Below are 26,058 nucleotides of genomic sequence, written 5' to 3' on the forward strand. Positions count from 1 at the left end.
CCCCGCCTCCTTTTATGCAAAAAAGTTCCACTCCAAAGGAGGGGGGGGGGGGCGGGGGAGAAAAGGTAAAAGTCCTCCCTTTTCTCTCTCCCTCGCTAACTCGGACGAACTGCTGGATGGAGCGTGCGCGAGTTTACGAAAGGGTTAAAACGAAGCGTGGCTTTTCATTGGCTGGAGCTGTCACCAAATAGCAGCGCGGATGCGAGGAATGAGGAAGCGCGGAGCTGCAAAAGGGGGCGGGGCCAGGCGGTAAGTTCACTTTTCCCCTTTATTTAATTATATAAATGCCTCGAGTCTCCTTTCCCTACACATAAGTAAAGAAAGAAATCCTGCAAATCGCCCCCCCCCCTCACCTACTGGGTCACCCCTTCTTACTTCCCGATCTGGGCAGTCATAAATCCCTAGACAAGCAAGTAAAGAAACCTAAGGGGGGGTGAAAAAGGGGGTAAGAGTTTTTACAGGCGAGATCTTGTAAGGAATTAGTGCCGCCTTGTACCTCAATTTGCTACTCACATGACCTCCAGACTTTGTGGCGTCAGGAATAATCTGGTGACCAGAAAGGGAAAAATAAAATTAATTACACCAGGCTGCTGAGGTTACAATGGAGAAAACAGATACGGGTCGGTTGCTGGGACTGTTGAAGCATTTAAGAGAACAGAGCTAGCGTTTTTGCTGTGATTTTTTATTTTTATTGTGATTAAACGCTTTCCAAGCTTAAAACCCAGATTTAGCTCCTATAGATATATTCAATAATTCCCAGAGACCTATTTCTATATAGTAAATGATAAGATTTAAAGACTATAATTTTTTTTTAAATCAGGCTATGACAGATTAATTGATGTTACTGTTATTCTTCTCTCAAATTGGATTTTATTCATTTCCTAACGCGTTGACGATGGCTTCGGTGGGGAGGGTAAAAGGTGCTGTAAATTAGGTCTCGGCCACAAATTACTCCAAATCACTAGGAATGCAAGATCTTTTATAAGCCTCCCTCCCCCCCCCAAGTTTTGCTTTCATTGCAGAATTTAGGGGGGGGATTTTTGTTCCTTTTCCACATTTCTCTAGGTCTTTCTTAAATTTCCCCCTTGCGTTTGCGATTCCTCGAAAGGCGGAGGTGAACATTTCGCGAGACTTTTCCCATCAGAATGCAAAAACTGTGTTTCACACGAACAACTTGGGAAAACAATCGCCAGTAATATCACACTTTGAAACACCCACGTTTCAGCCTTGTGAAGGATCAAGTAGAAATCGCACTGCAGAGTTTGCACAAAACACATTTGGTTTAGCAACACCATAAGAAAACGATGCTTTAAAAAAAATGTGTACACTAACTTGCGCAATGAAGTGCTTTGCCCCCCCCCCCCCCCCTCAAGTATTAAATTGACAAGGGCAGCTTTTCATTCTGTTTCATACACTTGGGCAATTGTTCTGTAACATATGTCTTGAAATATTTTCGAACTGTAAAGACTTGTCCTTGGCTGTTTTTTTTGCAGGCAGCATGACATGATGGAGCTCTTAAAAGTGTTGCTTCCCCCCCCCCCCCCTTTTTTTTTTTTTTTGCACTCGATTTTTTATTTCGTATGAAAGGATGTCATTAAAGGCTTTTGTTTGCACTGTTTTGTTTAAGAACTTTTCTCACAATCCTATTTTTTGTTGAGGAATCTGCTCCCTTTCCCAGCTGTGCAACGCCGTCCCTCCAGCTGTGTTGATCTAACTCACAGCTCCAGACAGCCTGGCGCCAGCCCTGCTACGTCATGCATTCACAAGGGGACGCGTGTCCATGGCAACCTCCCCGCTGCCACGGCCGCGGCGCAGGAGCCCGCCCTCGGCCAATAGGAAGGCGGCGGGGCGGGGCGGACGCGTGCACACGGGGCGGGTCCTCGCCGGGGAAAGGGAGGCGCGCTGGGTCCCTGCGAGCTGCAGATGCTGGTCTTGCACGAGTGGATTTCCTTTTTCAGTGCTATAAAAATGCATTCGGGCTTTTCTGGGCGGCTTCTTCCCATAAACCGAATTAGCACATAGTAGTCCTGGGTCCAGCGTCTGTTTACTGCATGTGAAGAGATCACGCTGCAAAATGCTTTAATTCTATTCTGTATGTATTGCCCGGCCTGCTGGAGATCACTTCTTAAAGACTATGTATTCGTTATGGGTGGTCCATAATAAGGTCAATCACTGACTCATATATGGGAGTGTTTTTGCTTACATTGTACAGTAAATTAATAATAATAATTTTATTTCTTATATACCGCTGTACCGTGAGGTTCTAAGCGGTTTACAGTAGAAACAGAAGAAATGCAATAAGTAAGATTAATTAAGATGAAGAGAAAGTACTTAGAGTTCCCTGACTGTCCCAAAGGCTCACATTCTTGCTAAAGTACTTGAGAAAAATAAATTAGTTAGGTTATAAACATAGAGTAGAAGAAGGTAGGAAAACAGTTCATAGGAAAATTAATTTCGAATGCATTATACATTATATATTGTTCAAGGCGGAATACAAATTATAGGAATTACCAAAAGAATTGCGTAATAAAGATTATCTAGATAAATTAATGTATTTGAACAACCACAAATAAACATAGTAAATGACGACAGATAAAGACCCCAGTGGTCCATCCAGTCTACCCAACCATACATGCTCCATAAATTGATTTAGTTTAAATGGTCCTTTTTCTTAGATATTTCATTATCAAACAAATTGCAGATATTTTATGGGACTTAACCAGGGGTGTCCAACCTGTGGCCCCGGTTGAGGGCGATGCAGTGTTTTCCTCTGCTGCCCCCGAGTGTTTACCGTCTTGCCGGCTCCCTCCTCTGTCTTGCTGCAGCGTATGTGCGTTTGTGTGGCCCCCAGAAACATTTTTTTTCGGCCAATGCAGCCCAGGGAAGCCAAAAGGTTGGACACCCCTGGGCTAAACCCATTTGTAATATTCTTTGGGAAGTCGGGCTCTGGACATCCTCTGAGCCAGATGCTCTGAACTCCAGTGCCATTATGGAACAGAACCCAACCAATGCTGCAGGAGTAGCACAGAAAAATAGCTCCCCAATAGTCAACTGTAAAAAGATATGTGTGCTGTTTGACCGAAAGCAAGAGGGAGAAACATGCCCGCTGCACGTGCATGAGAGTTTTGTGGTCAGCAGAGCACTTGTATGCATGCGCCAGGCAATCCTGGAAGCAAAGCGCACATTTGGTGGTGTTGCATATGTTCACCTGAAAATCCTATATTTAAGTACAGAAAACAGGGGCCAGTGTGTGCTTACACTTTTGAGTTTGCTCTGACTTGCACACATTCGTCTCACTACCAATGCTTAGGGGCTTCCTTCTGCTTCCAAATGAACCCCTCCCCCTTTTACAAAAGCACATAAGAGGTTTTTAGCGCCGGACATTCAGTACGCCAGCCAGCGCTAAAAACTTGTGCTTTTGTTATTAAAAAGGGGGGAGGGGTTAAATAAAAACCAGTGGACTTGAAATTAAAATTTGTGGGAGGTCCTCGCTTTAAAAACACTCCCAATGCCAGCTCCAAATAAGTTTCCAGTGGTAAGGGCGACTTTGTTTTGCGTAATGTTCTCCGAGCAGTGTTGTAAAGGTAGGAGGCACCCCCCTGCTCCTTCTGTGCCCCCCCGCTCCTCTCCATCCCCCACTCCACACTCGTATTCCCCCCCCCCCCGATACCTCTAAATCTTCACCAACATGAGTGTCTAATGCAGCATGCTCCTCATGCCAGCTTTGGATTTCCCTCTGATGTCACTTCCTGGCCCCGTGACCTGGAAGTGATTCAGAGGGGAACCAGGCTGACGCAAGAAACAAGCAGGAGAAGTTGCCTCATGCTAGCGAAGATCTACAGAGGTATGGGGTGGGGGAGGGATGGCGCGAGTATGGCATGGAGGGGAGGGGGGGGGCAGAGAGGTGCCGGTGTCCCCAGTGACATGGCGCCTGGGGCGGTCTGCATTCCCCATCCCCACCTACTACACCACTGTCTCCGAGCATTGGGAGGGAATAGGAAACAGCCTCATTAACATCCGTTTAACTACATTTAAATACTATTTGCGCTAATCTTTGCCGTGTACATTGTTTCCTGCGCTAGAACCCTGTGAACATTCTAAGCCCCAATGTTAGGTTCTGAGTGACCTGAGAGATGAGGTCAATACTTAATTACTGATTTAACTGTAGTACAATAAAAAGCTATCAGAGCGTTAGTTCACACAAAAAAAGTTTGAGGAAGCACGAAAAAGGACGCCCAAACTAAGCGGAGCACGTGAGCAATCGCTCAGACATTCTAGGACCATCGCTGACAGATTTTACAAAAATACTTGCAAATCTGCAAAATTGTTAGTTTTTAGGAACTTGTTGCTCACACACAAAAATAATTTGCACGCACCCGGCCAATCCTTAAAGGAGACGCTGCTCCTAATGGAGGCAAAACAGTACAGTGAAACCTTGGTTTGTGAGAATAATTCATTCCGGAAGCATGCTTGTAATTCAAAGCAAATTTCCCCTTGGGAAATAATGCAAACTCAGACGATTCTTTCCACAACCCAAAAACTTTAATACAAAATACTATATGTACTTGTATTGCAAGACCTCGCTCATTTAGAACAGTCGCTACACTCCTGCAGCATCAGGGAGAGAAGAACCATGGGCTCAGTTGTGATGATGTGACGCGTGTATACTGTATGTACTCGTATTGCAAGACCTCGCTCATTTAGAACAGTCGCTACACTCCTGCAGCATCAGGGAGAGAAGAACCATGGGCTCAGTTGTCATGATGTGACACGTGTATACTGTATGTACTCGTATTGCAAGACCTCGCTCATTTAGAACAGTCGCTACACTCCTGCAGCATCAGAGAGAGAAGAACCATCGGCTCAGTTGTGACGCGTGTATACTGTATGTACTCGTAACATAGAAACATAGAAGGTGACGGCAGAAAAGGGCCAAGGCCCATCGAGTCTGCCCACTCCATTGACCCACACCCCTAGTTAATCGCTCTCTGATGACCTTTTCCCTCGTAGAGATCCGACATGAGCATCCCAACTGTTCTTAAAAACTGGCACGCTGCTGGCCTCAACCACCTGTACTGGAAGCTTATTCCAGCTGTCCACCACTCTTTCCGTGAAGAAGTACTTCCTGGTGTCGCCATGAAACTTCCCGCCCTTTATTTTCAGTGGGTGTCCTCTTGTGGCCGAGGGTCCCCTAAGAAGGAAAACATCATCTTCTACCTTGATGCGACCAGTGACATACTTAAATGTCTCAATCATGTCCCCTCTCTCCCTACGTTCTTCGAGAGAGTATAGCCGCAATTCGTTCAGCCTTTCTTCGTATGATAGATGTTTGAGCCCCGAGACCATCTTGGTGGCCATTCGCTGTACCGACTCGATTCTCAGCACATCTTTGCAGTAATGTGGCCTCGAATTGCAAGACTTTGCTTGTTTAGAACAGTCACTACACTCTTGCGGTGTCAGAGAGAGAACCATCGGCTCAGTTGTGATGTGTGTATACTGTATGTACTTGTATTGCAAGCCCTTGCTTGTATATCAAGTTAAAATTTAATCAAATGTTTTGCTTGTCTTGCAAAACGCTTGCAAACCAAGTTACTTGCAATCCAAGGTTTTACTGTATTGGAATTCAGTATAGAATGGGATAAGCATGGAAGATCCCTATTTGAGGGAAAGTAAGAGAAATCTAGAGTTAAGTAAGGTCTACTCTCTCTCTGCTGTATACCACTGTACACAAATCTCTCTCATGCATATTCAATAGGGAGAGCCTTCAAACCCATTGGCAACTTTGGACGTAGGATTAGAATGTAGATCTAGAGCAGGGGTCTCAAAGTCCCTCCTTGAGGGCCGCAATCCAGTCGGGTTTTCAGGATTTCCCCAATGAATATGCATTGAAAGCAGTGCATGCACACAGATCTCATGCATATTCATTGGGGAAATCCTGAAAACCCGACTGGATTGCGGCCCTCAAGGAGGGACTTTGGGATTCCTGATCTAGAGGAAGTGGACATGGGCTGACTAGCTGGGCTTGACTGCAGGGCTGGCATTTGTGGGAGTGCAGAAAGGGCCAGTGCCCTTGGCCCCTAGACCATAGGGGGCCTCTGAAGGAAACTCGGTCTGCTGGGGGGCCCCATCCAAATTTCTGCCCTGGACCCCAGCCCTGCCTAGTGGGTGGTTTATTGGCTTTCATGTTCCTTAGTTGTTGTTTTTTTTTAACATTGTCTTTTATTCCTAAATGCTCAGAAGTACAGAAATTGTACTGGGCTTCCAGTCCAGCAGTGGTGTCCCTCTTCTGTTTGTTCTGGCATCACAGAATAACAGTGAAAAACAAATATTTAACTGTCTTCCTTAGCACTGCCACACAAGTTTTGGATGGCATACTTAGGAGTCTTCTTTCATAAGCAGTTTTGTAGGCACAAAATCCTTTTTTGGCTGGGGCAACACAGATTAATTCCACACAAATTAGGAGCACGTCAGCACAGTAACTCTTACTGGATAACACTGCCAATGTGTCACGCAGTTGGCATCTTATGTTTTAACTTTAAGAAGTAAACACCATATGGTTCTAAAGTTCTTGTTTACTTATATGACAGTTTTTGGTCTCATCGTTTTGCCACTTTCACCAAGGACCCTAAAATATCAAGACTGTTTCCCCTTAACCCCTCCTCCATTCGCTCATCTCTGCAACCCTTTCCCTAGATGGGCTCTGGTTCACCGAAGACAAAGGCAGAAGATGAAACATTATGTTATAGTGATAAATAATTATGATAAAAGTATTTTTTTTTTTTCACTCAGAGAATAGTTAAGCTCTGGAACATATTGCCAGAAGATGTGGTAAGAGCAGATAGCGTAACTGGTTTTAAGAAAGGTTTGGAGAAGTTCCTGGAGGAAAAGTCCATAGTCTGTTATTGAGAAAGACATGGGGGAAGTCGCTGCTTGCCCTGTATTGGTAGCTTGGAATGGTGCTACTCATTGGGTTTTGGCCAGGTACTGGGGACCTGGATTGGCTACCGTGAGAACGGGCTACTGGGCTTGATGGAACCATTGGTCTGACCCAGTAAGGCTATTCTTATGTTCTTATGATAACGTTTAGCCTGACTCCACAAAACCCAAAAGTCCGCGGCTCACGGGTCAAAGAAAGGTAGTTCAAGATGGTGCTGGATCTTCATTATTACAGCAATGTCTTGCCTCTCCCTTCTTCCTCCATGGGAGGAAGCGTGGGATGAACACAGAAGATTTAGAATCAGAAAATAATATTAAAGATTGAACTAGGCCAGTTACTGGGCAGACTTGTACGGTCTGTGTCTGTATATGGCCGTTTGGTGGAGGATGGGCTGGGGAGGGCTTCAATGGCTGGGAGGGTGTAGATGGGCTGGAGTAAGTCTTAACAGAGATTTCGGCAGTCGGAACCCAAGCACAGTACCGGGTAGAGATTTGGATTCTTGCCCAGAAATAGCCAAGAAGAAAAAATTTAAATTGAATCAGGTTGGGCAGACTGGATGGACCATTCGGGTCTTTATCTGCCGTCATCTACTATGTTATGTTACTATGCTACTCCTTGGGGTTCCGGAATCTTTTGGTACTCTTTGGGATTCCGGAATCTTGCTATTCTTTAGGATTCTGAATGGACTGTTGCAAATGCGCTCCCGAGAGAGGTGGTGGAGAGTAAAACTGTTCAAAGAAGTGTGGAATGAACACAGAAGATTTAGAATCAGAAAATAATATTAAAGATTGAACTAGGCCAGTTACTGGGCAGACTTGTACGATCTGTGTCTGTGTATGGCCGTTTGGAGGAGGATGGGCTGGGGAGGGCTTCAATGGCTGGGAGGGTGTAGATGGGCTGGAGTAAGTCTTAACAGAGATTTCGGCAGTTGGAACCCAAGCACAGTACCGGGTAAAGCTTTGGATTCTCGCCCAGAAATAGCTAAGAAGAAAAAAAAAAAAAAAATTTAAATTGAATCAGGTTGGGCAGACTGGATGGACCATTCGGGTCTTTATCTGCCGTCATCTACTATGTTACTATATAAACATGCTTTGGTTAAAACAGTAAAATCATGTTTTCTGGAAAGAAATCGTACACATTATTTCGCAAAAGGCAGATGAGATTTGATTTTAATAAAAGGGAAAGGAGATCTTACCCATTCTGAAAAAAAAAAACCCCCCTCTTGCATCTTTAACAAAAGTATCAACCCTCCTCAACTTGTACTTAACTTTGCTAGTTTTCACAGCTTCATTGGAAGACCCATAATCACCGTTCTGACTCATTATGAAAAAGCTGCTCCGTTTTAATACTCTTCACAACTTGAAGCGAGGACCAAACCACAGCGTGTAAACTTTGAAAGATCTTATTGCAATAGCAATAATCTTCCCTATAGATTTTCTACATTGTTCTTTTTCCCTCTTTTCCACTTGAAACCTTTTCCGTTATCAATCATGGCATTGTGCTTTGCTTTGAGATCATGAAATAACATGTTTGACGCCGCCGAAAGCTAACAAGAGCTAAAGTGTATCAGTACGGATCAAGAAACTGTATACCTGATACCCCACTGCTATCCTGAACCTTTCTCAATGTAAATAGTACCTTGGCGCCGGGGTGGGGAGGGGGGGAGCAGAGAGGAGGAGAGACATCTTTGTTTGCTGTCCACTTTATTCCTGCAGTCTCCTTTTAGTTAGCAGTGCCAAGGTGTAGGAGTCTTCTTTGGTGTTTAATCTGGGCCCAGATTTTCTGAAGTGTCTTGTCTGTCGGAGAACCAAACTGGCAACCTGGAAAGCAGACATATAGTACAGAAAAAAAATGCTGTTTATTTTTGCCCTGCTCACAAGCTGTCTGAAGAACTTAGACCTTTAAACAATCCAGGCTCACAGCATCACCAAGTTACTAGTCTATGAGACTTGAACATTAGGCATGAATTATATGCTGCAGGAGTTCAGGTCTCCCGTGTGGCAACAGGCCAGGTTTCCGGGATATCTCTAATGAATATGCATAAGACAGATCTGCAGTGATACCACTTCTATTGTATACAAATCCATCTCATTCATATTAACTAGGGATATCCTAAAAACCTGGTCTGTTGCCACACGGGAGGCCTGAACTCTTGCATCCCACCCTGCTAGACTTTATAGTCATGATAACCTTCTGGGATGCAGCCTGTAGGGCCTATAATGAGGTCCACAAGAAATTTAATTGCATGTTAAGTTTATTAGCTGCCTACATTTATAATCCATATGGTTTTATTGACAGGGGAGGGAGGCGGAAGGGTAGGGAGTCTTAAAATGCATGCTTTATCACCGTAGCGTATACTTCCAGTCCTGGAGGGCTGCCAACAGGTCAGGTTTTCAAGCTATCCTGACTGAAGATGCATGGGAGAAATCTAGAGAATGACACAGGGATTAAATTTGTCCCTGTCCCCACGGATAACCGCGGTAAACCATCCCGTGTCATTCTTTAGTGTCTATCTCAACCTCAGTCCTTCTACACCAGCATTCGTACTCTGATTCTTATGTGAGCCAAGTATAGGATAATGAACCCATTGTGACATCACTGATGAGGTTGGCTCTTATTGGTAGAATGAAGCATTGTGACATCACAGTATCAGCTCTGGATACTAGAGACTGTCATTCTTTAGTGTCTATCTCAACCTCAGCCCTTCTACACCAGCATTCTTCAATGGAAGGCTTGAGGGTCAGTGGCTGAGCCCATTCGTACTCTGATTCTTATGTGAGCCAAGTATAGGATAATGAACCCATTGTGACATCACTGATGAGGTTGGCTCTTATTGGTAGAATGAAGCATTGTGACATCACAGTATCAGCTCTGGATACTAGACTGTCATTCTTTAGTGTCTATCTCAACCTCAGTCCTTCTACACCAGCATTCTTCAATGGAAGGCTTGAGGGTCAGTGGCTGAGCACATTCGTACTCTGATTCTTATGTGAGCCAAGTATAGGATAATGAACCCATTGTGACATCACTGATGAGGTTGGCTCTTATTGGTAGAATGAAGCATTGTGACATCACAGTATCAGCTCTGGATACTAGAGACTGTCATTCTTTAGTGTCTATCTCAACCTCAGTCCTTCTACACCAGCATTCTTCAATGGAAGGCTTGAGGGTCAGTGGCTGAGCCCATTCGTACTCTGATTCTTATGTGAGCCAAGTATAGGATAATGAACCCATTGTGACATCACTGATGAGGTTGGCTCTTATTGGTAGAATGAAGCATTGTGACATCACAGTATCAGCTCTGGATACCAGAGACTGTCATTCTTTAGTGTCTACCTCAACCTCAGTCCTTCTACACCAGCGTTCTTCAAAGCAAGGCTTGAGAGTCAGTGGCTGGGCCTATTCGTACTCCGATTCTTCCCTCTCTCCTTAAAGAATGCCTAACACCTGCATTGTATACAAATCTCTGTCATGCATATTTATTTGGGATATCCTGAAAACCTGACCTGTTGGCCACCCTCAAAGACTGGAAAGGAAAACCTATCTTGTGAGAGGAAAAGTTATGATATAGATGATGTTGGCGTTTGCCTTTGGGTCCATAATGAGCATCTTTGAACTCATTCACTTGAGTTCAGTACAGAGGTTCTCAGTCCAGTCCTCGGGACGCACCTGGCCAGTCCGTTTTTCATGCTCTACTTCTATTGTACATAAGAAGCGGGGGATTGACGTTTGAACTCTGTTCCTGGGGGGAAGGGGAAAGAATCAATACAGAAGAAAAGCAAAAACCCCTTTATCCACAAAATAATAAACTTTTTTTTAGAACTTGCTGCAAAATTGTTGACTTGGCAATAAACTCTTGAATTTCAAATGGGCTCATGAATCCTTCAGCTGGGTGCCAAACAGCAATGCGAAATTGCTGACGCTATGCGTAAGTTTTTAATCACATCACATTGAATTGAGCGTTACAGCTTCCATAAATATATAATATTATTCATATGGCTCTAAAGTATGTAAAACAACCACTGATCTGAAAAATGGTGTCTCTCAGCTCCAACACAGTCTGTGTTTCGCACACAGCTACATCAGGAAGCCAAATGAAATAGCAGTTTTATGACATTTTCTATTGCTTTGGTGCAGCACCCGAGTCCTCTGACTTTGGCCTAGATTCACTAAACTCAGCTTTCCGATCCGTGGGCGATCCGTGGCCGAGTCTTCCCGGGCAACTGATTCACTACGAGTCCTCGTGCAAATTAATGCGATTGGAGGCACGGCCTACAGCGACAGCAATGGATCGCTGCAGAGCGATCCAGATGCATGCGCAGACCATCTTCTTTGCCTGTAGATGCTGTCCGCACCTGCACTTGCTCTCCGCACAAGCGAGGTCAAAACAAGGGTGGGGTGGGGGGGGGGCTGTAATGGAACAAAACACACTGCAGTCAGGAACAGAACATGCTTTTAACCCACGGGTTAAAACCATGAGCTTGCACTGTAGGGAAGGGCGGCAGAGAGCAGGAGAGTCGGCAGGGACAGGGCGGCAGAGAGCAGGAGAGTGGCAGAGCTTGCCTTCTTGCACAAAGGAGATGTGTTTAAAATGTTTTATTTTTGTTTAGATACTGGGATTTCAGGACGGCAGAGAGCAGGACAGTCGGCAATGATCGGCCAGCACAATTGATGTTCCTTCTGTTCAGTGAATCGCTACCTTCCTACTTATGCATGCATTTCCCCTCATTTGCATGTACGGATCGAATCGGGTGCAGATCGGATCGGGCAGAAGGTTAGTGAATCGGGTTGGGGGGGTCCCAAACTGGTCGGGACACGATCGGTGAGCTTAGTGAATCTAGCCCTTTGACACTCCTGGTTGAAAAAGACGCCCCAGGGGCCCTTACTTCTATTGTATGCAAATACTGTGTATCTCATGCATATTCATTGGGGATATCCTGAAAACCTGACTGGCTGGCTGTGACCTGAGGACTGGATTAAGAACTTCTGGTGCACTAGCAATATATTTTGGCCCTTAGAAATACGCCATTCCATTTCTCGTCTTCTGATTTTCTGCCAGCTTGTTGACCTTAAACCTTTTCTTCTTTTTTCTCTTTGACTGAAGCATTCGAACCAGTCCGGTATTTTTTTTTTTTTTTTTAAATCACCTCTCCATTACATGGGGCCATGGATCTGAGAGGAGAGAAATCATGATGGGTGATGGCTTTTCCCCAAGTTACCAGAGGGCAGAGATATTTATTGCTGGATGTTGTTAGTGTTTTTTTTGGATTGAGCTCACACCTTTTTCAAGGTTAGTTACATTCAGATGCATTAAATATTTTCTCTGCCCCAATCTTAGGGCTCCTAGAATTCCTAAGAGCGTCGGAACCTATACCGTTGCAGCCGGCGATTAAAAAAAGACTAATGTCTCTTTCACTGAGACGCACAAAGCCCTAAAGCGGTCTTAGCGTACTGAAAAAGGCTTACCGCAGGACACTCGCGGGGAAATTCTATAAATGGCACCTAAAAGGTGCCGAGTACTGCGGCGCTAAGCGTGATTCTGTCAAAGTTAGGCGCACTTTACAGAATCACACTTAAAGGCGCCTAAAGTGGCCTTAGGCGTTGAGAGGTGTCCTAACCTTAGACGCATCCTATTTTAAGTCAGGGTTTTCTTGACCTCACTGAGTGCGTCTAAGTCCAAAACAGGCGCTTACATGAAAAGCACGCCCACAATCTGCCTCTAATCACGTCTCCTTTCTGGTAAGTACCTTGGACTAGGCGCCCACCTCAAAATGGTAGACGTCTACCAAGTTTGGTGCCTATCGTCCGGTTAAGTGCAATTAACATCAATTGTAAGTTAATTGCTAATTAGGGCACAAATTAAGCCTTTTTAACAATTAAGGCCCTCTTTTGCTAAGCCGTAATAGAGGGTTCTACTGTGGCCCAGGGCGCCAAAAGCTCAGATGCTCATAGGAATTCTATGACCATCAGAGCGGCATTGGAGCATTTAGCGCTCCAGGCTGCAGTAGAAACCTCTATCGCGGCTTAGTAATTTCCCTTGTTTGCACATGCTAATCGCATGCTATTTTTTTCTGAATTGTTTTTGGGAGGGGCTAAAACATGGACTGGGGGGGGGGGGGAGGAATGGGTGTGAAAGGGCTAATCAGCTAGTGTGTTCACAGCTTATTAACATGGGGTTAATCTGGGAGTCCTTAGTACCTCTTAGATAGGAAGTGAAAAGAGCTCCTATGTTAATTCTTTTCAATTGCTAACATATGCACATAACCTGCAAATAAAAATACAGTTTAAATGCCCTGTTTTCCTACAGTGGTAAAAATGGGCTTAATGCCCCGTGTTAGGATGCGCTAATCCCATTTTTTTTTTTTTTTTTTTTAACAGGTGCGTGGTAAAAGACCCCCTTAATTATTTACCTGAAGCGATAGAGGGGTAAGTGGCTTTCCCGGTATCGCAAAGAGCAGAAGTCGGACTCGAACTAGAGAATGACAATGACTTGACTCCTATACTTCAGAACATAAGTAAGGATTCCCATACTGGGTCAGACTTATGGTCTTATCTGGCCCATAGAGAATGACACAGGGACAAATTTTCCCCCATCCCCGCAGAAACTCAATTTCCCCATGAGTTTTGTCACTGTCGCTGTCCCTGCCCCATTCCTGTAAGCTCTCTCTTAACCGTACAAGCCTCGAACACTTATGATTTTCAAGTGTTTGAGGCTTGTGCAGATGAGGACGGAGCTTAGGCATTGGTGGAATGAGGCATTATGACATCACAATCTGAGCTCTAGAATGTTGCCACTTAGGATTTTAAAGCGTTTGAGGCTTGTGCAGATGAGGACGGAGCTTAGGCATTGGTGGAATGAGGCATTATGACATCACAATCTGCGCTCTAGAATGTTGCCACTTAGGACTTTAAAATGTTTGAGGCTTGTGCAGATGAGGACGGAGCTTGCAGGAATGGGGCAGGGACAGGAAAAGAACTCACGGGGATGAGACGAGAAAATGAGTTCCCGCGGGGATGGTGAAAAATTTGTCCTCGTGTCATTCTCCTCTAATTCGAACCCGCTTCCCTGATGCTTTAACCATCACACCACTCAAGAAAAGTGTTAGAGCGCAAAGAAAGTGCTCAACTCCAGATTTCTGTTCCATTTTCAGATGAAGGATAGCAGTAGTTCTTTTGACAAACCCTTCGCTAACAGATGTGCTCCCAAAGGTTGGACTTCAACATCTGCAATCAAGGCAAGGACTAGGCTTTTATATTTCAACAATGTCTTAAAAAAACACACACACACACACACACACACACAGAATTAGACCACCCTGTATTTGAGCCATCATGTGTCGAAATGGGTAAAGAAATCTAGCCACAAACATGCATTGAAAACTAGGGTGGCCAGCTTTAAAAAAAGCTCAGCTACAGGATGAGAAAGTCTGTAAAGCCCTTCTATAATGCACTGGACTGCACACAGTACTCTTTGCTCGTTCACAGAAGGCTCTACAGGAATGTACGGACATGGGACAGACTTATCAAACTTGGCTCCAGTTTTGCTCCTGGTGAAGAAAAATTAGGGCATGTTACCATTGATAAATTTTGAATCACTTTTGCAACAAAGCAAATGTTGGGTATCTCTGCGGATGGGCAGACTGGATGGGCCATTTGGCCTTATCTGCCACCATGTTTCTATGACATCATTGCAAGTGTTAAGAGCCGCAGTCTATGACCATAAAGCTCTATGACCTCACAATGAAGGTGTAAAGAGCCTTAGCCTATAGGGAGAGGAGGAGAAGGTGGATGCTGCGGATGAGAGACTCGATGGTCCATTTGGCCTTTATCTACCATCGTATTTCTATCACTGAATATTATGCCATCATTCCACCTACAATAGCAGCTTTAATCTGCTCCATCATAATGTTTGTATGATAGGTCCATATCTTGCTTCCTTATTTTAATATCCAATGAGCCATGTTTACAAGTAGAAGAAAAAATAATTTAGAGTACGATTTCCTCAATGCAGATTAAACAAGAAAATTATTTTCTCCTAATTTGAAATAACACATTATTAAACTCTTTCTCTAGGTTCTAAAAAAAAAAAAAAATCTCCCATCTTTGTCCTCAAAAGCTGATCTCACAAAAAAAACCCCAGAAAAACTCAAACCCTCTACAGCAAGGGTTAACATTGATAATCCACATTTTTCCCCCTATGTAGAAGAAATGTCTCCTTGCCCCTTAGATTCCGACACTGTCCCTGCTGTGCTTGCAAGCTGAACCCAGGTGCTGGGGCAAGGCCACGGAAAACAATACCAAAGGCACTTGCGAATGGGTGGGAGAGTTTCAGGGCTGGCGTCAGCTTGTCTGCCTCTCTCTTTCTTCCTCCCCTCCCTTGTTCTGCCGCAGCTGCAGGACAGACAATCAGGCTATCGACATTCACCATGCATAATTAGCAATCGGGACCCCCAGCTCCATTCACAGCGGATCTACTCAAACTGCTCCCCCCCCTCAACAAAAGAGGCTTTATTTTGTAACAACAGATTAAAGAGCAAAGTGAAAAATAGCTTCTCTAGTCATTTGGGGGAAAGAGAAAAGGGGTGGGGGAGTGAAGGGAAGGAGGGAAAGTCCTCATGAGTGGCTTTGGGTGCTTTGATTGTGAATGTGTGGGAAAAAGGAAAGAATGCAGTTAATAATCATATTGCAGGTTTGGTGGCGTTTGAGAGGAGCCAAGCTGGTTAACCGATGCTTGCCAGCTTGGAGCCTCCTGGGAGCAGATGGGGGAATCTCCCGAGCGCTGCAAGGATGTGGAGTGCAGGGGTGGGCTGGGCGGGGGGACCATGCATGGATGACCTAGCGAACACCAGCAACAAGGGACTTGGCTTCTGTGGCTAAAACATTCTTATAGGACATTTTGGCAATTCATTTTTTTTAACAGCTTTGCTTTATGAATAATAAAAAGTTATGTAGGATTTCCCTTTCCCCTGCATGCAGACACTAAAATAGAAAAAGGGTGGGTACATCTGTCAGAAGCAGCCTCCAAACATCTGCAAGGCTGAACTGGGAAACTGAATGTGGCCAATCCCCCCCCCCCCCCCCCCCCCCCCCCCCCCCCCCCCCTCTAGTCTTTTCAGGATGGATCAACTATGGTTGCTCCTGATAATGGCAAAGGATAATAATTTTTTTTCTTGTAAATTATTTATAATCTTATCATGTAATTATTGCTTCAAATAAATAGGTTGCTGGTACTGGATTCCTTTTCAAAGGCTAAATGGATGGGGTCCAGAGAAAAGATGTCCGAGACTTAGGAATACTTAGAAAAAGGCAATGGGGGAAGGGAAGAGGAAAGGAACATTTTAGTACTTGAAGATAGTTGCAAAAGTAGAAAGCACTCAGCTGAAGTTCTACAAGGAATAATATGAAACTTTTTTTTTTTTGGGGGGGAGGGGAGAGCGATAAATTTTATTTTTCTCTTTTTTAGAAGGGCATAGAGAAGGTAGACAGGGACAAATTCTTTAGGCTGTGGGGAGCCACAAGTACAAGGGGGCACTCGGAGAAATTGAAAAAGGACAGGTTTAGAACAAATGCTAGGAAGTTCTTTTTCACTCAGAGGGTGGTGGACACATGGAACGCACTCCCGGAGGCTGTGATAGGCCAGAGCACGCTACAGGGGTTCAAGGAGGGTCTAGATAGGTTCCTAAAAGAAAAGGGGATTGAGGGGTACAGATAGAAGTGGAGGTAGGTTACAGGAATAGTCAGAAACCACTTTACAGGTCGTGGACCTGATGGGCCGCCGCGGGACTGGTGGTTGAATGAAAAAATGCTGTCCAAGAGCAAGTTCGGAAACATAAGCCCTTTTAATAAGCTACGGTAACATAACATTTATGGTACCATAACTAAAGCGCGCCAACAAGCTCGCAGACTAATGCGCGCCTTCAGGTTTGCGCTCTGATGGTCGGGGTTGGGAGGAACCCCCCCAGTATGCTGAAAACTCCCGAAGGAAGGAGAACGGGACTTTTCAGTGTAATGGGGGGGGGGGTTCCCCACCACACCCCCCTTAGAGCGCAAACCTGAAGGCCTGAAACCGTCAGAAGCAGCAGCGCGCATTAGTCCTGTGTGCAAATGTCGCCACGGGATTGGCACGCTTTTGACGGGTCACCACCATTTATATACCGCAACACCTTTCAGTTCTACGTGGTTTATGAATGCTTATATACTTATTTATTTATAGAACACTTATTTATAAAATTTAGCAAATGGTTTTCAACATCCTTCTGAATGTTTGGTTAAAATGCACTACCATGGGGGCACACTCGGGCAACTTGCGGTAGTTTTTGCGTGTGTGCCCACTACCCACGTTCTAAAAACATTGATTTTGTTGGTGCCAGGGTGGAACGTGTGAAAAGCCTATGCTAATTGGTCAGTGCATGGCATTGCCTCATGCTAACTGATTAGCGCAGTATTAGCACAGGTGTGCATAAGTGCTCACGCTGGAATGGCCACACGCTAATGTGAAAATAAGTACATGGCCATTAATGCAGAAATAGGAAAACCGACTATTAACCAGCAGCGTTAAACATGTCCTTGACATAGAAACATAGAAACATTATGGCAGATAAAGGCCCATCTAGTCTGCCCATCCGCAGTAACCATTATCTCTGTCTCTCCCTATTGGCTAAAGCTCTTAATATTTGCATCTCCTCTCTCTATTGGCTAAGGCTCTTTACACCTGCATTGTGAGGTCATAGCGCTTTATGGTTATAGAAACATGATGGCAGATAAAGGCCAAATGGTCGATCTAATCTGCCCATATGCAGTAACCATTATCTCTTTCTCTCTCCAAGAGATCCAACGTGCCTATCCCAGACCCTCTTCAATTCAGACACAACCTCTATCTCCACCACCTCTTCCGGGAGACTGTTTCACGCATCTACCACCCTTTCTGTAAAAAGTATTTCCTTAGATTACTCCTGAGCCTGTCACCTCTTCACTTCATCCTATGCCCTCTCATTGCAGAGATTCCTTTCAAATGAAAGAGACTCGACTCATGCGCATTTACATTACGTAGGTATTTAAACGTCTCTTTCATATCTCCCCTCTCCCGCCTTTCCTCTAAAGTATACAGATTGAGCTCTTTAAGTCTGTCCCCATATGCCTTATCACGAAGACCACACAAAATTTTAGTAGCCTTCCTCTGGACCGACTCCATCCTTTTCATATCTTTTTGAAGGTGCCGCCTCCAGAATTGTACATAATATTCTAAATGAGATCTCACCAGAGCCTTATACAGAGGCATCAATACCTCCTTTTCCTACTGGCCATACCTCTCCCTATGCAGTCTAGCATCCTTTTAGCTTTCGATGTCACATTTTCAACTTGTTTGGCCACCTTAAGATCATCCACACTGGAAAGCTCGCACTGAGGACAGGGATGGCTCAAGCTATGGACCAGGTGAGGCCCAGCCTATGGACCAGGTGAGGCCCTGGCCCAGGGGCTGGTGGTAAAGGATACCAAAATTGCCATCTGGCATCTTCCCCTCTCTCTCTTCCCACCCATCTGCAGGAGAGGATTGGGATTTAGGATTTTAGCACCCTTTATCACCAGCATTGGGGGTGAGGGGGGGGGGGGAGAAAACAAGATAGAGGGAGAGTTACTGGATCGGGGGGGGGGGGGGCTGATGCAAAAGTTGGCTCATGGTACCATAGAGCAGACCACCGAATAACAGACTTAAAATAGGCAAAGGATAATCACAGGTTTCTCCATTGACAAAAGTAAAGAGAAAGGGAAAGCCCAGCCTCACCCAGCAGTTCCAGTATAAGTGTTAAATACTTTATGTGAACGTCTCAGAAGCTAGTGCCAGAAACTCCCAGAATGAACGGTTAAGTGCGTAATATGAAATATTAAGTCCTAACAGAAAATCAAGCAACCATAGTGCCAGGTCTGGCTGTGGTGATTTTTCGTCCGTCTTGCAGCCTGCAAGTACAGTCCTATCAAGAAGTCCTAAGACTCACCTAAAGCTGGGCCTTAACTGGTGGGTTGGTGGTAATGGGCTACCATTCGGAAAAGCCCTGATGTCTAGTCAGTGTCTAGACTGGTGTTGGTGGCTGAATTATCATAGTTAGACAGAAGAGGGAAGGGGGTCCTGGGTGTTAACATGCTCTCCCTGTCAGAAGGAAAATGATAAAACCCATCTCAGGTCAGCAGTGATATCCTCCAAGTGATTACATGGTACAGCTGGTACATTCTTGGCGGCGTGAACAGCAAGGCTGAGCAGATTGAAGAGGTCCGTCGTGAATTGAGGGCCTCTGCCTGCAAAGACCAGAAAACATGGTTCCCTCCTATTGCTTTTGTGGAGTGCTGTACCCGAGTGATTGGACTTTATATGGCCAAAAAGTAATTTGGCAACTGCATTCCCTAGTGGTCTCCTAAAAAAAGTGAATATTGGTAGGCGGAGTGAGGTTACACGGTAAACAATCACATGACTTGCATTTAATACCCATTCAAGAGTGGTCTCACTTGTCTGAAGAAAATAACCCTAACGGGATGGTGGGGAAGGGGAGTCTTACGTCCAAGTCAGTTGGCATTTGAGCGAATGTGCAAGTTTTATTTATATATTTAATTTTTCAGGGTGAGGGAGAGGATGGGTTAGGGAGGAGACTGCTTGCAACCTTCTGCTCCTTTGAATCACCAGCAGAGAATGACACGGGGGACAAAATTTTCCCCGTCCCCGCGGGAACTCGTTGGCCCGTCCCGGCAAATTCATTGCCCCAGTCCTGCAAGCTCCGTCCTCATCTGCACAAGCCGCCAACACTTTAAAATCCTAAGTAGCAACATTCTAGAGCTCAGACTGTGATGTCATAATGCCTCATTCCACCAATGCCTAAGCTCCATCCTCATCTGCACAAGCCTCAAACACACTAAAATCCTAAGTAGCAACATTCTAGAGCTCAGATTGTGATGTCATAATGCCTCATTCCACCAATGCCTAAGCTCCGTCCTCATCTGCACAAGCCTCAAACACTTTAAAATCATATGTAGCAACATTCTACAGCTCAGATTGTGATGTCATAATGCCTCATTCCACCAATGCCTAAGCTCCGTCCTTAACCGCACAAGCCTCAAACACTTTAAAATCATAAGTGTTTGAGGCTTGTGCGGTTAAGATAGAGCTTACAGGAATGAAACAGGGACAGCGACAAAACTTGTGGGGAAGGGGAAGTTGAGTTCCTGCGGGAACGGGGAAAAATTTGTCCCTGTGTCATTCTCTAATCACCAGCTCAGTTAAAATTAGGGATCTGCTAGTATGAGCCACTGTTCAGTGAGTTTCCCTGTCTTTTTTTTTTGTTCAATCTTCCCAGTGTCGCCCTCAGCTGAGAGCCATACACCAGGGTTTCTTCTAGAACTCTGCAATTACAGATTGTACCACTAGATGCCACTGTTACATGATGACTAGGTCTCCCTCTCCACCCCTATTGAACACACCCATGCTCTTCAATACAAGGCCTGCAGTCCAATGGCAGCCCCTGGAGACCTCTAAGGTATCCCCCATCCTCATTCTGGTTGTTTTTTTCCCTGCTACTCTCTACTTTGCTACCCATGCTCAGGATAGAAAGAGGAAAATGGATGGTAAGAGCCACCTGCTTGAATGACAAGGTATTTCTCAATAGATGAAGAGAATGCATTTGGAAATAATAATAATAATAACTTTATTTTTATATACCGCCATACCACAAACAGTTCTAAGTGGTTTACAAGGGAAGAGACTGTATACGGACAGTGTGACATTACAGAGAACTTTTGAAATTACATTGGCATGCTAAGTTTAGTCAGGAAGTACATCAGGTTGAAGTGGGGTCAGAAAAATTTGTCAAAGAGATAAGTTTTGATTGACTTCCTAAACATTTGGTACGAAAGTGCGTTTGAGATGAAGTTGGTTAAACATTTGCTCCATTTGCCTGCTTGGAATGATAGTGTTCTATCGAGGTATCTCTTGTAGGTGCAGCCCTTTAGGGATGGAAAGTGAACAAGTAGGTCCTGCATGTATTGGTTGTGCCTGGGAATTCGAATTGGTGAGACAGATAGGTTGGGGATGAACCTGTCATGGTTTTGAAGCAAAGGCAAGCAAACTTAAAAATGACCCTTGTTTCCACAGGCAGCCAGTGTAGTTTTTTGGTAATATCGGCTTATATGGTCTGATTTCTTGAGGCCATAAATGAGATGGACTGTTTATGGTATGGCGGTATATAAAATTAAAGTTATTATTATTATTATTTTGGATGACTCTATTGTTTGATGGTTTTCTAGAGCGATCCCAAGTATATAATATTGCAGTAGTCTAAGGCACACTTCCTTGAGGATTCCACCAATGAAAAGTCAGAAGATGGGATGGATGCCATTGACATACACTGGTTGGCAGTGTCGAGGCCCCATCTAGGAAAATGTTTGGTGGCTCTCCTTCAGCTCATTCGGATCTAGAGTGGCCCCAACATGTAATGCTATTGTGTTAATGTCCGCGCATGCGTAGAGGTTCTCCAGATATGGGACCAAGCTCGGGGAAGGAGAGACGAGGTTATTGTGGGGGTGGGGCTGGAGGAAGGGCAGGGCCAGGTGTCCTTTTTATTTAAAGAGGAAATCTGGTAACCCTAAGCCTACTAGGCCCCAGCTGACCCAGAAAGCCGAAGGCCTGTGACACATGGCAGTGCAAAACATAGAATGCATTTTTTATTGTCATTAAAGATGCAGCACGTTTATTCCCTGTTTATGGCCCATTTTCATCCATTCCTTTGTCAGATGTCAGATACCAGAATCACCTACACTGTTTCGCTCTGTAACTCACCTTTACCTAAGGGAACTCCTGGGAACCCCTTCCAGAATAATATCTAACCCTTCAAATCGATTATATATACACTAGTTTTTTAGCCCGTTACATTAACGGGTGCTAGAATAGATATGTAGACTTAGGCATTTCTTTCTGTCTCTCTCCCTGGCCCCCTGTCTGTCTTTCTTTCTTTCTGTCTCTCCCCCCTGTCTAGCAGCACCCCTTCCCTGCTCCCCCCTGTCCAGCTGCACTGGTCCGTGGGCCAGCCTAGCAAATGCCCCGTGGCTGCACAGCTCCGTGGGAGTGACAGAGTGGGGCCAGGCATCAGCGACGGAGGAGGAGGCCGAGAAGCAGTAACACCGAATCCGACACTGACATCTTTCCTCTTGGGGCACGAAAGTTGCTGGGGAAACCAATGCACGCATCGCAAACCGGTGCAGGCTCCTACTGCGCATGTGGGGGCACAGAGCCACGGATCACTGATCACAGCTGCACGGAGATTGAAGTGCGCATGCGCGCTTAGGGTTTTATTATAGCGGATATATATATGGACTGGTACGGTTGCTTTCCTTACTTGCAGACACTCTATGCCCTTGAAGCAACTGTACCAGTCCATTTTCAGAACTGAAAAGGGGGCCTCATTTTTGAGAGAGATGTTAAGCTCCACCCCATTGTACCCAACCACACCTACTTTACTACCACACAACCCAGACCCACCCATTTCACTTCCTGGCTCTACCCCTTGACAGACCATGGAAATGAGGGTGAAATACTCATGTGGATTAAAAACTGGCTAGAGCATAGGAAACAGAGAGTGGTGGGGGGGGGGGGGGGACGGGACCCGTGCTCTTCAAAATCTTTATAAACACTCTGGACATTGGTACGACGAGTGAGGTGATTAAATTTGCAGACGATACGAAGTTACTCAGAGTAGTGAAGACCAGGGGGATTGCGAAGATCTGCAACGTGATGTAATCAAGCTTGAGAAATAGGCATCGACATGGCAAATGAGGTTCAATGAGAATAAATGTAAAGTGATACATGTCAGTAACAAAAATCTCATGCACGAATACAGGATGTCCGGGACGGTACTTGGAGAGACCTCCCAGGAAAGAGACTTGGGAGTTCTGATCGACAAGTCGATGAAGCCGTCTGCACAATGTGTGGCGGCGGCGAAAAGGGCGAATAGAATGCTAGGAATGATTAAGAAGGGGATGACGAACAGATTGGAGAAGGTTATCATGCCACTATATATTTCTTACTGTGAGCCGCTTAGACAATTATTTTAAGCGGTGTATCAAATTTTAAATAAGAACATAAGCAGTTGTCTCCGCTGGGTCAGACCAGAGGTCCATCGCGCCCAGCAGTCCGCTCCCGCGGCGGCCCATCAGGTCCATGACCTGTAAGGTGATCTTTTGCCTAAAACCCTTCAGTCCCCTCTATCCCTCTGTCTATACCCTTACATAATCCTATCTGTACCTCTATCTGTATCCCTCAATCCCCGCCTCCATCAGGAACTTATCCAATCCTTCTTTGAAACCCCGTAATGTACTTTGTCCTATCACAACCTCCGGAAGCGCATTCCAGGCGCCCACCACCCTCCGAGTGAAAAAGAACTTCCTAGTAGAGAATGACACCGTGACAAAATTCATCACCGTTCCCGTCCCCGCGGAAAACCGCGGGAAACCATCTTCATGTCATTCTTTAAGGAGAGAGGGAAGAATCAGAGTATGAATGGCCTCAACCACTGACCCGCAAGCTTTGCTTTGAAGAATGCTGGTGTAGAAGGACCGAGGTTGAAACAGACACTACAGAATGACAGTCTCTGGTATCCAGAGCAGATATTGTGATGTCATAATGCCTTATTCCACCAGTGCCTAAGAGCCAATCACATCAGTGATGTCACAATGGCTTCATTATCCTTGGCTCACATAAGAATCAGAGTATGAATGGCCACAACCACTGACCCGCAAGCTTTGCTTTGAAGAATGCTGGTGTAGAAGGACTGAGGTTGAAACAGACACTACAAAATGACAGTCTCTGGTATCCAGAGCAGATATTATGATGTCATAATGCCTCATTCCACCAGTGCCTAAGAGCCAATCACATCAGTGATGTCACAATGGCTTCATTATCCTTGGCTCACATAAGAATCAGAGTATGAATGGCCACAACCACTGACCCGCAAGCTTTGCTTTGAAGAATGCTGGTGTAGAAGGACCGAGGTTGACATAGACACTAGAAAATGACATGGGATTATTTCCCGCGGTTATCCACGGGGACGGGAACGGTGATGAATTTTGTCACCGTGTCATTCTCTACTTCCTAGCATTGGTTCTAAACCTGTCCCCTTTCAATTTCTCCGAGTGCCCCCCTTGTTCTTGTGGTTCCCAATAGGCTGAAGAATCTGCCCCTCTCCACCTTCTCTATGTCCTTTATGATCTTGTAAGTCTCTATCGTGTCTCCTCTGAGTCTCCGCTTTTCCAGGGAAACCTAAAGAGATGTTTCTTAAGGTCACAGGTGTATGTCTGAGGGAGACCCTTTCAGGGCTCCTTTTACTAAGCTGTGATAGCGTTTTTAGCGCGCGCAGAATATTAGCACGTGCTAAACCCGCGCTACACGGCTAGAACTAATGCCAGCTCAATGCTGGCGTTAGCGTCTAGCACAGCTTAGTAAAAGGAGCCCTCAGTGTCATTCTGCATTTTGAAAACCAGGGTTTCTGCTTAGGCAGTGATGGATGATGACACCAATCGGGGCAGCTGCATTAAATGTTGAGGGTAAATACGTTTCTTATTGCCTCCTTTGCCTTGTAGAGTGCTACAGTGTTTCATTCCTTTGTGGTATTATGTTGGTCTTATTATAAATCACTTTTCTTTTTTTGCAATTTTGTAGGTGTGATGAAGAAACCTCAATCCGTCCATCAAGAAATGCGATTTATAGCTCTGAAATAACTGCTTTGGTGTATTCACTGAGGATAGCAACAAAAAAATATTGAACATATCGGGGGGGGGGGGAGGGTTAAAGGTTAAACAATTTTCTCATGGAAAGAAGCTCCATAACTAACAAATTCTCAGGTCCCAGAATTAAACGGTTAATATAAGGCTGGGATAAACATAGCGCTCCAGTAGGAAAACGAAAGGGGTGGCTTAGGCAGTCTTAGAGTGGTGGTATCTGTCGTCAAGTTCTATATTTCCCTGGTTATTAAAAGAACCTTGCTTATGTAAATCGACCTGTTACGAAAAGTCTGAATTTTTTTTTTTTTTTTTTTAAAGTGCTGGGAAGGGTGGAGATAGAAGCACGGTGGGCCAGCTGCTGGCAGATTTTTCCCAGCCTCCGTTTTTGGGAACCTATTGACAGCTGTTTCCTGATGCTTGCAATCTTCTGCACTCATCTTGAAGGATGTGGTACCAGCACCCCCCGGCCTCGCCTTCAGGATAGCTTTATTTCCTGCGCTGGGAGGCTAGCCTCAGGAGTCATTCTCACGACCTGTCTGCTGGCCAGCTGGACCTTCTCTGACCAAGAGCCATCTCTCACCGACATAAGCCAGAGAAGACCGGTATTCTGGCTGAAGCTTCTCACCCCTCCTTCGTACCATTTTTTTTACATGCATTAAGGTTCCTGTTCTTTCTTTAGCTCTCTGCTGATAAGCCCATGTGTATATTTGTGTATCCAGTGTGATGTTCCAGCTGAAGTCTGCTCAAATTTATAAGGCAAACTCATCCATGTGCACTTGGATACTGCACAGCGGAAGTACGATGTAGCAGTCAGGATGTGTTTGCATCCTGAAACTGACACTGTTAAGGTGACAGGCAGCAAAGAGAGGCCATCTTAAAATACCCCTTCCCTCATCATCTCGCCTTTCTCTGCTCCACCCTGGCAATTGCGCCTCCAGTCTATGTGAATCTAGGTAGTTATCTTGGGCATAAGAATTCAGAGGTGGGAGAGTGACAAAAGAGCCAGTGAAATTGGCTGGCTGGAGCAGCGCGGTTGGCAAGGATCCCCACGCCCCATGAGTAGAAGAGAGCCATGAATCATTCAGACCAAACAGTAGGAGCCCGTGCGGTGGCTCCCCGCCTTTTCTCCCGGCTCTGTGAGCATCTTTAAAACAAGTAATCATGGAGCCAGCGCTTCCTCGTGCCCTGCAAAAAAAGATCAGCACCAGGAAGTACTGCCCTCTGACGGCATGTTCTGACCATGCTTGCAGTGTCAGCCTTAAGGAAGGGACAGGGCTATGGATCCGGATTTTATAGGAATAAAATCTGGTAACCCTATTCGGGAGTAATCTATGGAAATATTTTTTTTACAGATGGAATAGTCTCCC

At 45.1% G+C, this 26,058-nt stretch overlaps 1 long non-coding RNA gene across 2 annotated transcripts; it reads left to right on the forward strand.

The window, feature by feature from the left end:
• The first annotated feature begins 65 nt into the window (after positions 1 to 65).
• On the forward strand, positions 66 to 26,058 carry LOC117366169. 2 transcript variants are annotated; one of them, XR_004540500.1, is made up of 5 exons: positions 66 to 249; positions 11,548 to 11,711; positions 13,316 to 13,452; positions 20,278 to 20,457; positions 24,630 to 26,058. It is a non-coding gene; the product is annotated as an uncharacterized LOC117366169 (long non-coding RNA). The 2 variants fall into 2 exon arrangements; XR_004540501.1 differs by having other exon boundaries at positions 13,316 to 13,363.

Source organism: Geotrypetes seraphini, chromosome 8 (genome assembly GCF_902459505.1).
Source record: "Geotrypetes seraphini chromosome 8, aGeoSer1.1, whole genome shotgun sequence".
Classification (NCBI taxonomy): Eukaryota; Metazoa; Chordata; class Amphibia; order Gymnophiona; family Dermophiidae; genus Geotrypetes; species Geotrypetes seraphini.